The sequence below is a fragment of the Procambarus clarkii genome, chromosome 53, assembly GCF_040958095.1.
Source record: "Procambarus clarkii isolate CNS0578487 chromosome 53, FALCON_Pclarkii_2.0, whole genome shotgun sequence".
Classification (NCBI taxonomy): Eukaryota; Metazoa; Arthropoda; class Malacostraca; order Decapoda; family Cambaridae; genus Procambarus; species Procambarus clarkii.
In genome coordinates, this window is record NC_091202.1 from 29,944,664 (window position 1) to 29,955,839 (window position 11,176).

General features: G+C 38.4%; 1 pseudogene; it reads left to right on the forward strand.

The window, feature by feature from the left end:
- The first annotated feature begins 1,459 nt into the window (after nt 1–1,459).
- On the forward strand, nt 1,460–1,615 carry LOC123767282 (U4 spliceosomal RNA; annotated as a pseudogene).
- Nucleotides 1,616–11,176: the final 9,561 nt, after the last annotated feature.

Genomic DNA, 11,176 nt, shown 5'->3' on the forward strand with positions numbered 1-11,176 from the left:
GTATGCATGGAATAAAAATCTTCTCCAATTAGCATTCCCTTCTAGTGATTTTCCGCTCGGGGATTATTAGGAATATTATCTTGATCATTATTAGCAATATTATCCTGATCATTATTTTGCAGTATTATCCAGCTATATAACAAGCAGCTAAAACAATATAATGAACCAACAGCTACTGAATTGATCAACTATAAAATTCATTTTTGATTAGTTATAATTTAATAAACAATTAATATATGAGCCGAGAAGATAAACATAAATAAGTAATTTTTTAAACATATCGTTTTCATGGATAATATAAATAAAATATCTTCTCATAACATAGGCAAACACACTGAATATATTTAATAAAGTTTTACTCTCGCTCTTTTACAATCATGGTTATGCTCCTAACTAGTTTTTCATAAACACTGACAATAATTGTCATTACCATGAACATCTTATGACACAAACGGATTAATAGGACCATCAGCATGGTAGATACTGTACACAAAGTGACTGCTCGATAATGCTCTTTAGGAAAATATACTCCCTAAACAGGAATAATACCGGCAGGTTGTATATACCTAAAACTTAAATACAATTCATATATTTCTAGCAATTCAAAAATATTAAACTTAAGTTTAATCACTTTACTAATGAATTCCCTTTACACCGAACAATGGAAGGATGGGTGGTTAACGAGAAGGGAATGTTTCCTGGGTACAAATTAGTGATAAAGTTGAGTGAGGGAGGTTTGAACAGGGACTCGTGATGAGTAATATGAATGAGACCTATTGGTGAATGAACAGTCAGAAAAATAACAATAACCGGGCCAGTAGTTTGAGGATTTTGAGATATTGAAGAAAACAAAAGTATGAGGTAGCAGCGTGACAATTGGAGGGATTGCTTCGTGTATGTTGAGGGTTCGAGTAATGAGTATGAGGGTGTGAATGAGCTAAGAATATGAGTGTGAGGGGGTGTGTTTTAACTAAGAATATGAATGTGGGCTGAGAGAGAGAGATAGGTGATTGTTATTAATGAATTTAAAGTATTATTCAAATCAGTGAGTAGAGGAACGAAGGTTACAAAGAAGGGAGTATAGGAGAAAGGTGTTAATAACAAATGTAAACGTGAAGCTTAGAAAGTGAGACGATAAAAAAGAGGCCTAAGTGACCTAGTGGTTAATGTGGGAAGAGTGAGACTAATTTTGTCCAAGTGAAGAGTTTATGTGGAAGTTGAGTGAATATGTGTAAAAAAAAAATAATTCAACCCGTCCTCCATATAGCCAGTTGGTTATACTACTAAATATAAATAGTACATGAAGGGACTGCACCGATTTAATATTAATACACTAATGAACAAATTCAATTTGTTCATTTGATATATCACGTCACTGCGATTTCTGTGTGTATTAATACACTAGTTACCCCCCTCCCCTTACATTTCCCTTTCCAAATAATCTCCCGAAACGATGAATAACTTTGCACAGTGAAAGTACTGAAACCAATGAGGTATATCCGAGGTGCAATTTTTGATAGTTGAAAACTTTTAACATATAAACGATAAGTTTGTTTTTTTCTAATGTTACTGGTATGCCGTTTTCTTTTTTAAATTTTGCGGCCATCAAGTCAGGACAGTTTTATTATATGTATGTATGTTCTGCACAGTTTTGGCCGAGATAATCCAGTCTTTTATCGTAAATCACACACGTTTTCTGGAAGTTAGATATGGAAGACAAAATGGTTGGGCATCATTCCTTCCCTCCGTCCCATCCCAAATCTTTATCCTGACCCCTTCCAAGTGCTATATGGTCGTAAAGGCTTGGCACTTCCCACCCCTCCACCCCCCTAATACTTTCCTTCCCCTTCCCCTAGGTATGGCAGAAGAGCAATCACTGACACTCAAGCGGAAGATAGCACGAGATAACGAGTTATGATATAAACAAATTAGAACAATGAATTATCATCCACCCTTTCGTGGAAATAAACATTCCATTCATCTGGACTGTGTGAGTGTCGATCCGTGGACTTTCCCTATTGAGACCACTCATAGCCCAGTCGAGAGAGCTTCGGCCTCACACACTGGGGGGTCCCCGGTTCGAAACCCAAACTGTACAGGTGAATGGAAATTAGAACACTTTCTCCATCACTATATCTGTGATTGCTCTGTAATAAATGATTTCAGAACAAATGGTATGAGATACTTGGAGTTCTGTTACTACTTGATACACTCAGGAATATTAGAGGAGTTTTGAGTGTGTCTAACACTCAAAACAACACTCAATATAGTTGAATATAGTTGTGCATTAATTGGCTGTTGATTGCTGGTGTTGACTTCTTGATGTGTAATGCCTCGCAAACGTCAAGCCGCCTGCTATTTGCGAGGCATTTACACATCAAGAAGTCAACGCCAGCAATCAACAGCTAATTAATGCACAACTATATTCTACCCACCTCAAGACTCCGCTCCAATATAGAAGCATCAAGAAATATGGACCAATAGGCTTTCTGCAATCACTTCTATTCAATACCCACTGTTTCATGTTCTGGCTTGTGTTGATGAAATTAATACCTTATTAAATACCACCTCACCCCATCCACGTCACTCAAATGTAGATATAAACAAAATCGGAGATGTGTAAGTTCTATTCAGTTGTGTATGTGTTAACTAAAGTCTAATAAGTTTTACGAAACGCGCTCAAGTGTCGCGTCAGACTAGAAATAAAAATGAATTTTGGAGAATTGATTTTTGAATTACCTCCAACAGTGAAAAGAAATGTACGAAAGATTGAGAAAATTCATGTTAGAATTATTAATCTTACTTTTTCGGTCATATTTAATAATATATGTCTACAGGAAAGACTGCTACCAAAATATATATATATATATATATATATATATATATATATATATATATATATATATATATATATATATATATATATATATATATATATATATATATATATATATATATATATATATATATATATATATATATATATATATATATATATATATATATATATATATATATATATATATATATATATATATATATATATATATATATATATATAACTGAAAACTCACACCCCAGAAGTGACTCGAACCCATACTCCCAGAAGCAACGCAACTGGTATGTACAAGACGCCTTAATCCACTTGACCATCACGACCGGACATAATGAGGTGATAGCCGAGGCTATTTGAACCACCCCACCGCCGGCACTCGGATAGTAATCTTGGGCATAGCATTTTACCAAATCACCTCATTCTTTGGGGCACACGTGAGGAACACAAATGCGAACAAGCCTGAATGGTCCCCAGGACAATATGCAACTGAAAACTCACACCCCAGAAGTGACTCGAACCCATACTCCCAGAAGCAACGCAACTGGTATGTACAAGACGCCTTAATCCACTTGACCATCACGACCGGACATAATGAGGTGATAGCCGAGGCTATTTGAACCACCCCACCGCCGGCACTCGGATAGTAATCTTGGGCATAGCATTTTACCAAATCACCTCATTCTTTGGGGCACACGTGAGGAACACAAATGCGAACAAGCCTGAATGGTCCCCAGGACAATATGCAACTGAAAACTCACACCCCAGAAGTGACTCGAACCCATACTCCCAGAAGCAACGCAACTGGTATGTACAAGACGCCTTAATCCACTTGACCATCACGACCGGACATAATGAGGTGATAGCCGAGGCTATTTGAACCACCCCACCGCCGGCACTCGGATAGTAATCTTGGGCATAGCATTTTACCAAATCACCTCATTCTTTGGGGCACACGTGAGGAACACAAATGCGAACAAGCCTGAATGGTCCCCAGGACAATATGCAACTGAAAACTCACACCCCAGAAGTGACTCGAACCCATACTCCCAGAAGCAACGCAACTGGTATGTACAAGACGCCTTAATCCACTTGACCATCACGACCGGACATAATGAGGTGATAGCCGAGGCTATTTGAACCACCCCACCGCCGGCACTCGGATAGTAATCTTGGGCATAGCATTTTACCAAATCACCTCATTCTTTGCCTCGGCTATCACCTCATTATGTCCGGTCGTGATGGTCAAGTGGATTAAGGCGTCTTGTACATACCAGTTGCGTTGCTTCTGGGAGTATGGGTTCGAGTCACTTCTGGGGTGTGAGTTTTCAGTTGCATATTGTCCTGGGGACCATTCAGGCTTGTTCGCATTTGTGTTCCTCACGTGTGCCCCAAAGAATGAGGTGATTTGGTAAAATGCTATGCCCAAGATTACTATCCGAGTGCCGGCGGTGGGGTGGTTCAAATAGCCTCGGCTATCACCTCATTATGTCCGGTCGTGATGGTCAAGTGGATTAAGGCGTCTTGTACATACCAGTTGCGTTGCTTCTGGGAGTATGGGTTCGAGTCACTTCTGGGGTGTGAGTTTTCAGTTGCATATTGTCCTGGGGACCATTCAGGCTTGTTCGCATTTGTGTTCCTCACGTGTGCCCCAAAGAATGAGGTGATTTGGTAAAATGCTATGCCCAAGATTACTATCCGAGTGCCGGCGGTGGGGTGGTTCAAATAGCCTCGGCTATCACCTCATTATGTCCGGTCGTGATGGTCAAGTGGATTAAGGCGTCTTGTACATACCAGTTGCGTTGCTTCTGGGAGTATGGGTTCGAGTCACTTCTGGGGTGTGAGTTTTCAGTTGCATATTGTCCTGGGGACCATTCAGGCTTGTTCGCATTTGTGTTCCTCACGTGTGCCCCAAAGAATGAGGTGATTTGGTAAAATGCTATGCCCAAGATTACTATCCGAGTGCCGGCGGTGGGGTGGTTCAAATAGCCTCGGCTATCACCTCATTATGTCCGGTCGTGATGGTCAAGTGGATTAAGGCGTCTTGTACATACCAGTTGCGTTGCTTCTGGGAGTATGGGTTCGAGTCACTTCTGGGGTGTGAGTTTTCAGTTGCATATTGTCCTGGGGATCATTCAGGCTTGTTCGCATTTGTGTTCCTCACGTGTGCCCCAAAGAATGAGGTGATTTGGTAAAATGCTATGCCCAAGATTACTATCCGAGTGCCGGCGGTGGGGTGGTTCAAATAGCCTCGGCTATCACCTCATTATGTCCGGTCGTGATGGTCAAGTGGATTAAGGCGTCTTGTACATACCAGTTGCGTTGCTTCTGGGAGTATGGGTTCGAGTCACTTCTGGGGTGTGAGTTTTCAGTTGCATATTGTCCTGGGGACCATTCAGGCTTGTTCGCATATATATATATATATATATATATATATATATATATATGTATATATATATATATATATATATATATATATATATATATATATATATATATATATGTATAGATGTCAGGGGATGAGGGATGTATGTGGGTGTGTGTGTAGAGTATGTGTCTGGAAGTGAGTGGGAGTTATGAAAAGGTTAAGTAAGTGGAGTTATGAAGAGGTTAAGTGGAGTTACGAAGAGGTTAAATTAGGGGAGTTGAAAACATTATGGTATCTATAACCGGGGCGTCATCAGCATATATTGAAATTTACGGTGTTGGTTATATTCATTTATTTCCAGGAATGAAATCACCATCGTTGATTTTGTTAGGTTATAACAATTAAAAGTTTGTTAAACTATATCCTATTTTATTAACTTTTGTCACGAAATTGGAAAATGTATTGATCGTAATTCTTTGTTAAAATTAAAAGCGTGCAATTTAAAACAATAAACATAGCCTCTCTATCTATTTAAAGTCAATCTAAGCTACGTTAAATATATAAATTTCAGTTTTTTTTTAAATAATGGTTTTAAACAAACATTTAAGAAGCGACTTGACACAGCAACATTTCTAAAAATATATATCAGTGTTGACGAATCATATTAACCTAACCTTGCTTGGGATCAAAATATTTAGTGAACCTCTTGTGACATTTGACACATATGGACTTTATGGGGGAAATTAATGTTTAATGATCATTTAGTGATATATCTCACTCATCTTACCTTCCAGAGGAAAACAAATGTTTATGTTGTAAAATTAGGGTTTAAATATAACTGAAACATTGGGAATTTGTGGATAACGTGAGGCTTATTTACATCCTAAACATTCAAAAACATCCCATGATGGGTTTTTGAGTTAACGGGGAAAAACATTGGCAACCTTGAATTTTCTCTTATGACTCATTTAGGTACTGTTACCTTGCCCCGAAACTGGCCTATTTAATTTATGAAATATCATAATATGTATGTTACAGGAGACGAGGAATCGGAATTCGTATAAGATTTTATTGACAAATGCAATCAAAAAGAAGTAAAATCTAGTTTTAATTAAGAGGCCTTTTGCTAATACTCGTTAGCCAGCAATTCATTTGGTACTACGCTAAACCAACATGATAAAAAAATTGTATTTTATGTCCAATGAATTGGGAATGATTATAATTGGAAAGTATATTCCAAAGGTAATTTTGATGTTGGAACATGAACATAATTTTATTTGTCTTATGACATTGGATATATTTCCATAAATAACACCATTACCTTTATTAATAAAGAAGTTTTACTTCTGTAATAGAAACTAGATAACCTTAAACTAACTGGGTAATTTTATTTCTTCCAAAATCATTGAGCAAACCAAAGATGGAGCTAAAGGTTAATAATATAAAATGGTACTACGTGAATTTACATAATTCTTCACATTGTAACTAATATTTTCCACTCAATTCTTCACATCAATTAGCAGAGGCCTGGAGACTCGTTGCCTGACCAGATCTCCCGGTTTGGTGATCTGGTGAACGAGGCAAATCGACGCAGCTGGGCGCCGCCTCACACATATCCTCTGAAGATTTTCATTAGGTTCTCTACCTGGTGGTTCTCTTTCACTACTGTGAAATATCGGGCAGTTATGCCCCTTATACGTAATGGAAGAGTGTTGAGAAGTCTTGGGCCTTTCATGTTAATGGTTTGCTCTCTGCGTACCACTTGCATTTGTGGTTTCAACGGGGTTATTTTGCATATTATAAGAAGCCTTCTTGTTTTATGTGGTATTGTTTTCATGTGTAGATTTGGAACCAACCCTTTAAGTATTTTATGTGTAAATTGTTATGAATATCTCACGCTTGGGGTATAGGGAATACAAATTAAAAGAAATTTAAGTTGTCCTATAGTGTTACAGTTATATTGAGTGAATTCAAAGCGTTAAAATGTTTGCTTGCAATACAGGTCAGCAATTTCTCCTGGCTTTGAATGTGACTGTTAATGTGCAGCAGTATTCCACCCTAGAGAGCACCAGTGTGTTAAAAGTTATAGTCAATAGTGTGGCATCTCGTGTTCGAAAGGTTCTTGTTATCCAGCATTTTATGTTTCTTTCAATTGTAACCGCAACATTATTGTGTTCTTTAAAGGAACGGTCTTCGAAGATGATTTCTCCCAAGTCGTTGATATTGCTTCCTCTTTCAATATTGTGGTTTGCTTGCTTGTTTGCTTGTTTTGCAAACATTTCCTTGTTTTATACGCGGGTTTCATTTTCATATTTTTTTTATTTTTCTTCGATTTGACAGCAGCTGCAAGTAATCCTCAATAAACATCATGCCCAGCACAGTTTCCATATGAGTATGTGTAGCGAGGTACGCTTCTACCACACTCACAGCTCCGTTCAAATCCTTGCTTTAAAGTGCAAGAGAGGAAGCGATCGAATGAAGGGTTCTTGAAGGATTGCAACTGGTCTTAAACGCCTATTTTCCAGCTTCCAATACCAGTCAGTTGGTGCTAAAAATCTATCCCCTACTCCCCTCGCCTCTGATACATTTGGTGGAATACTCGAGGTGAATGTCGGCGTTTTGCTGCCGCTGATGTTGGCGGAAATGCGGCGAAATCATAATCGAGTTTCCAGGTTGCTTAGCTAGTGTATGTAGATCGATCATGCGTCTCTGTACCAAGGCTGTCGCTAGACCCAGCTAAATCATCTTACTGAAATATGTGCGTTGTTAGACTCTTGCAGCGTTACACATTGAACAAAATCGACTTGCACTTCTTTCCTTAGTCGGGATTTCTTTCCTCAATACTGCAAAGAAATGTTGAATTTGATTTCTTAGTGATGAAGTTATATGTGTCTAGTGATCAGGATCAGCCACGTAGTAAACCCAGCAATGAATGGGGGGTTTACCCCGTTACAAACCCTTAAGTTTCATGGGTTTACAATAGTTATGCAATCTCACTTTCTAGACAACTATTTCTTATACGAACCAAAAGCTCGCTTCCCTTTGAGAAAGCACCGCTGTTCTGGAAGGTTGCGTTCATTTCATAATTTTATTCTTGTATGGGTTAGACTTTCCCTTAGTCTACAGTCTTTAACTCCTAAGAGATTTTGGAAGCCGTTGAGTTAAGTGTACGGTAAATTTTTCATGAATCTTCGCCAGGCTCAAATTCGTAGACAGGTCTAAATTGGCGATCACAACACAAGGCGCTCAGTCAGACACAGATGAATGGTGATAGTGAGAATCTGCAGAACATCATTCATTTCCAGGCTGGCTCGCATTTGGTAAAGGTACTCCCAACATGATGATATGTGGAAAATCGAGTCAAGCGACCATATGAAGGCTCTAGTACACAGCTGGCTGTAGCTAATACGATTTTAACTTAACCTTAAATAAATTGTTCTCAACACGGATGCCATTAAAATGCCATTAAACATACCAGTTTCTAAGGACATTCTTCAGATAAGCTGGTTGTTACGGCCACAATGGGTCGCAACTGGGTTCTTGATAAGGACTCAGAGGAAGAGTCCTTATCAAGTCCCAGCAGAAGAAAAGTCCGTATCAAGTCCCCGCAGAGGAAGAGTCCTTACCAAGTCCCAGCAGAGAAAGAGTCCTTACCAAGTCCCAGCAGAGGAAGAGTCCTTATCAAGTCCCAGCAGAGGACGAGTCCTTACCAAGTCCCAGCAGAGTCAGGGTCCTCCCCAACTATCAACCACTGGCAGAATTATTCATTTTCATACCCATTTACATTCCTTGCAGCCAAGTAAATGCAGGCGAACACGACATCAGAAGCATTCAGAGATACATATAACGTCACTATTTCACCCGAATGTAGTTTACCATACATACTAATGAAAACATCAATACTAGTTTACAGATGATTAAAGCCACATTAATTCTAAAAATCCTAGCTAGGATATTACGCGAAGGAGAGGTAATATTCCTGTCAAGGAATGTAGCATACATGCCAAAGGGAAACGCAATATTATTTTTGTTAACAATTTAAGGCAATATGTATTAACATTCTGAACGGTGGAAGCACTGGAGGGTAGATCCGTTGGGCGAGTGTGGGATGACCTGCTCAATTTTTAATGGAATATTGTGATAAATGTTAATGAGGTAAGCAGGTAGAAGAAATTACACACGAGGGGTTCCAACAGGCTTTGTGGATAATAAATAGGTTCCAACAGACACCGCAGATAATACAATTGTTCCAATAGACACTGCGGCTAATACAATGGTTCCAACAGACACTGCGAATATTATAATTGTTCCAACAGACACTGCAGATAAAACAATGGTTGCTACTGACACTGGATAATACAATGGTTCTATCAAACACTGGATAATTCAATTGTTCCAACAGACACAGTGGGTAATACAGTGCCTCAAACAGACACAGTGGGTAATACAATGCCTCCAACAGACACTGTGGAACATACAAGGGTTCTATCAGACACTGGGAAATACAATGCCTCCAACTGACACTGTGGAACATACAATGGTTCTATCAGACACTGTGGATAATACAATGCCTCCAACAATGTTTTAGCCACTGTAGATATTACTGTGCTTCCAACAAACACCTTCAGTATTTCTGTGCTTCCGACAAGTTTTATGGATAATGCAATGCTTTCAACATACATTGTAGATAATGCAAGCAAGTATTATGTATTAAACAATGTTTCAAAAACCAGAGTGAATCGGTCAGACGCTGAATAATACATTGCAAACTAGTTCCTCTAAAATTAGTGGATTAGGAAAGAAAAGAGAAATCTGAAGAACATGATGTTTACAACGAAACTAATCGATTAAGAAAAATGTGATTATAAATTTTTGGAAAATATGAAATACGATGAAATGCAAGGCGAGTGGGTGTAGATTGTAATGTCTTGTGAGAGTGAGTGTAGACTCTAATGTGTAGTGAGAGTGGGTGTAGACTGTAATGTGTTGTGAGAGTGGGTGTCGACTTTAATGTGTTGTGAGAGTGGGTGTAGACTGTAATGTGTTGTGGGAGTGGGTGTCGACCCCAATGTGCTGGGAGAGTGGGTGAATATTATTGTTCAGGGAATTGAGCGGAAAACTGACATTCAGGGTTTTTTCCTCTTTCCAGCAGTGAGCCGATTATATTTTTGTTAACGTTATTTTAATAAAATGATTTTTGTATATTTTTCCTTTAGTTTCTTTAATGATATTAATTTTTTTAAATAAATGAGAGCGAATAAATCGCAGAACACTGGAAAACACAATGCTTAGGAGGCCATTATAATCACCAAACAATAGGGGATTCAATAGAAGAGAATGGGTACAATAGGGGGAGAGAAGGAATGAATAGGAGACCATAATACTAACATTAAACTGAAGGCACTAGAAAAGAAACCATGATAATCGTTTTTGGGAAACAATGGATGAACTCAATTGAAGATTATAATTCTCAACAGAGCCTTAGATGACAAAAACGGAGATGATAGTATTTGAAGCACAATTGGAGGAGTCTTATAGGAAGTCACATTAATCACGTCACAATAGGAGTACTCAATGGGAAGTAATGGCAGTTGCTGCATACTAGAAAAATAAAAAGCAAAATTTACTACACCTCATCTGATGCTGAGAACACCATAATATTGGTGGAAAAAATTAAATTAAGTGTGAGCTGGTTAGAGCCTGTTGCAGCTTTTAATAAGGTGAAAAATTACCAAAGTTATCGAGTGTGAAATCGTATGTTATAAAATTTTCAAAGGAAAAATAAAACAGGTGCAGGGAAGACATTTATTTTTCTTGAAGTTTTATATAAATTTTGTACACATCGGTTTTCGTTTAGTCGGGAAATATAGATTTTGTGTTAAAGTTACGGAATTTCTCACATAACACCGCTCCTGTGCCAGGTAAGTCCACTACGGACTCTTCATAGCTCTTGCTACTTGCCCCGCTCCTGTGCC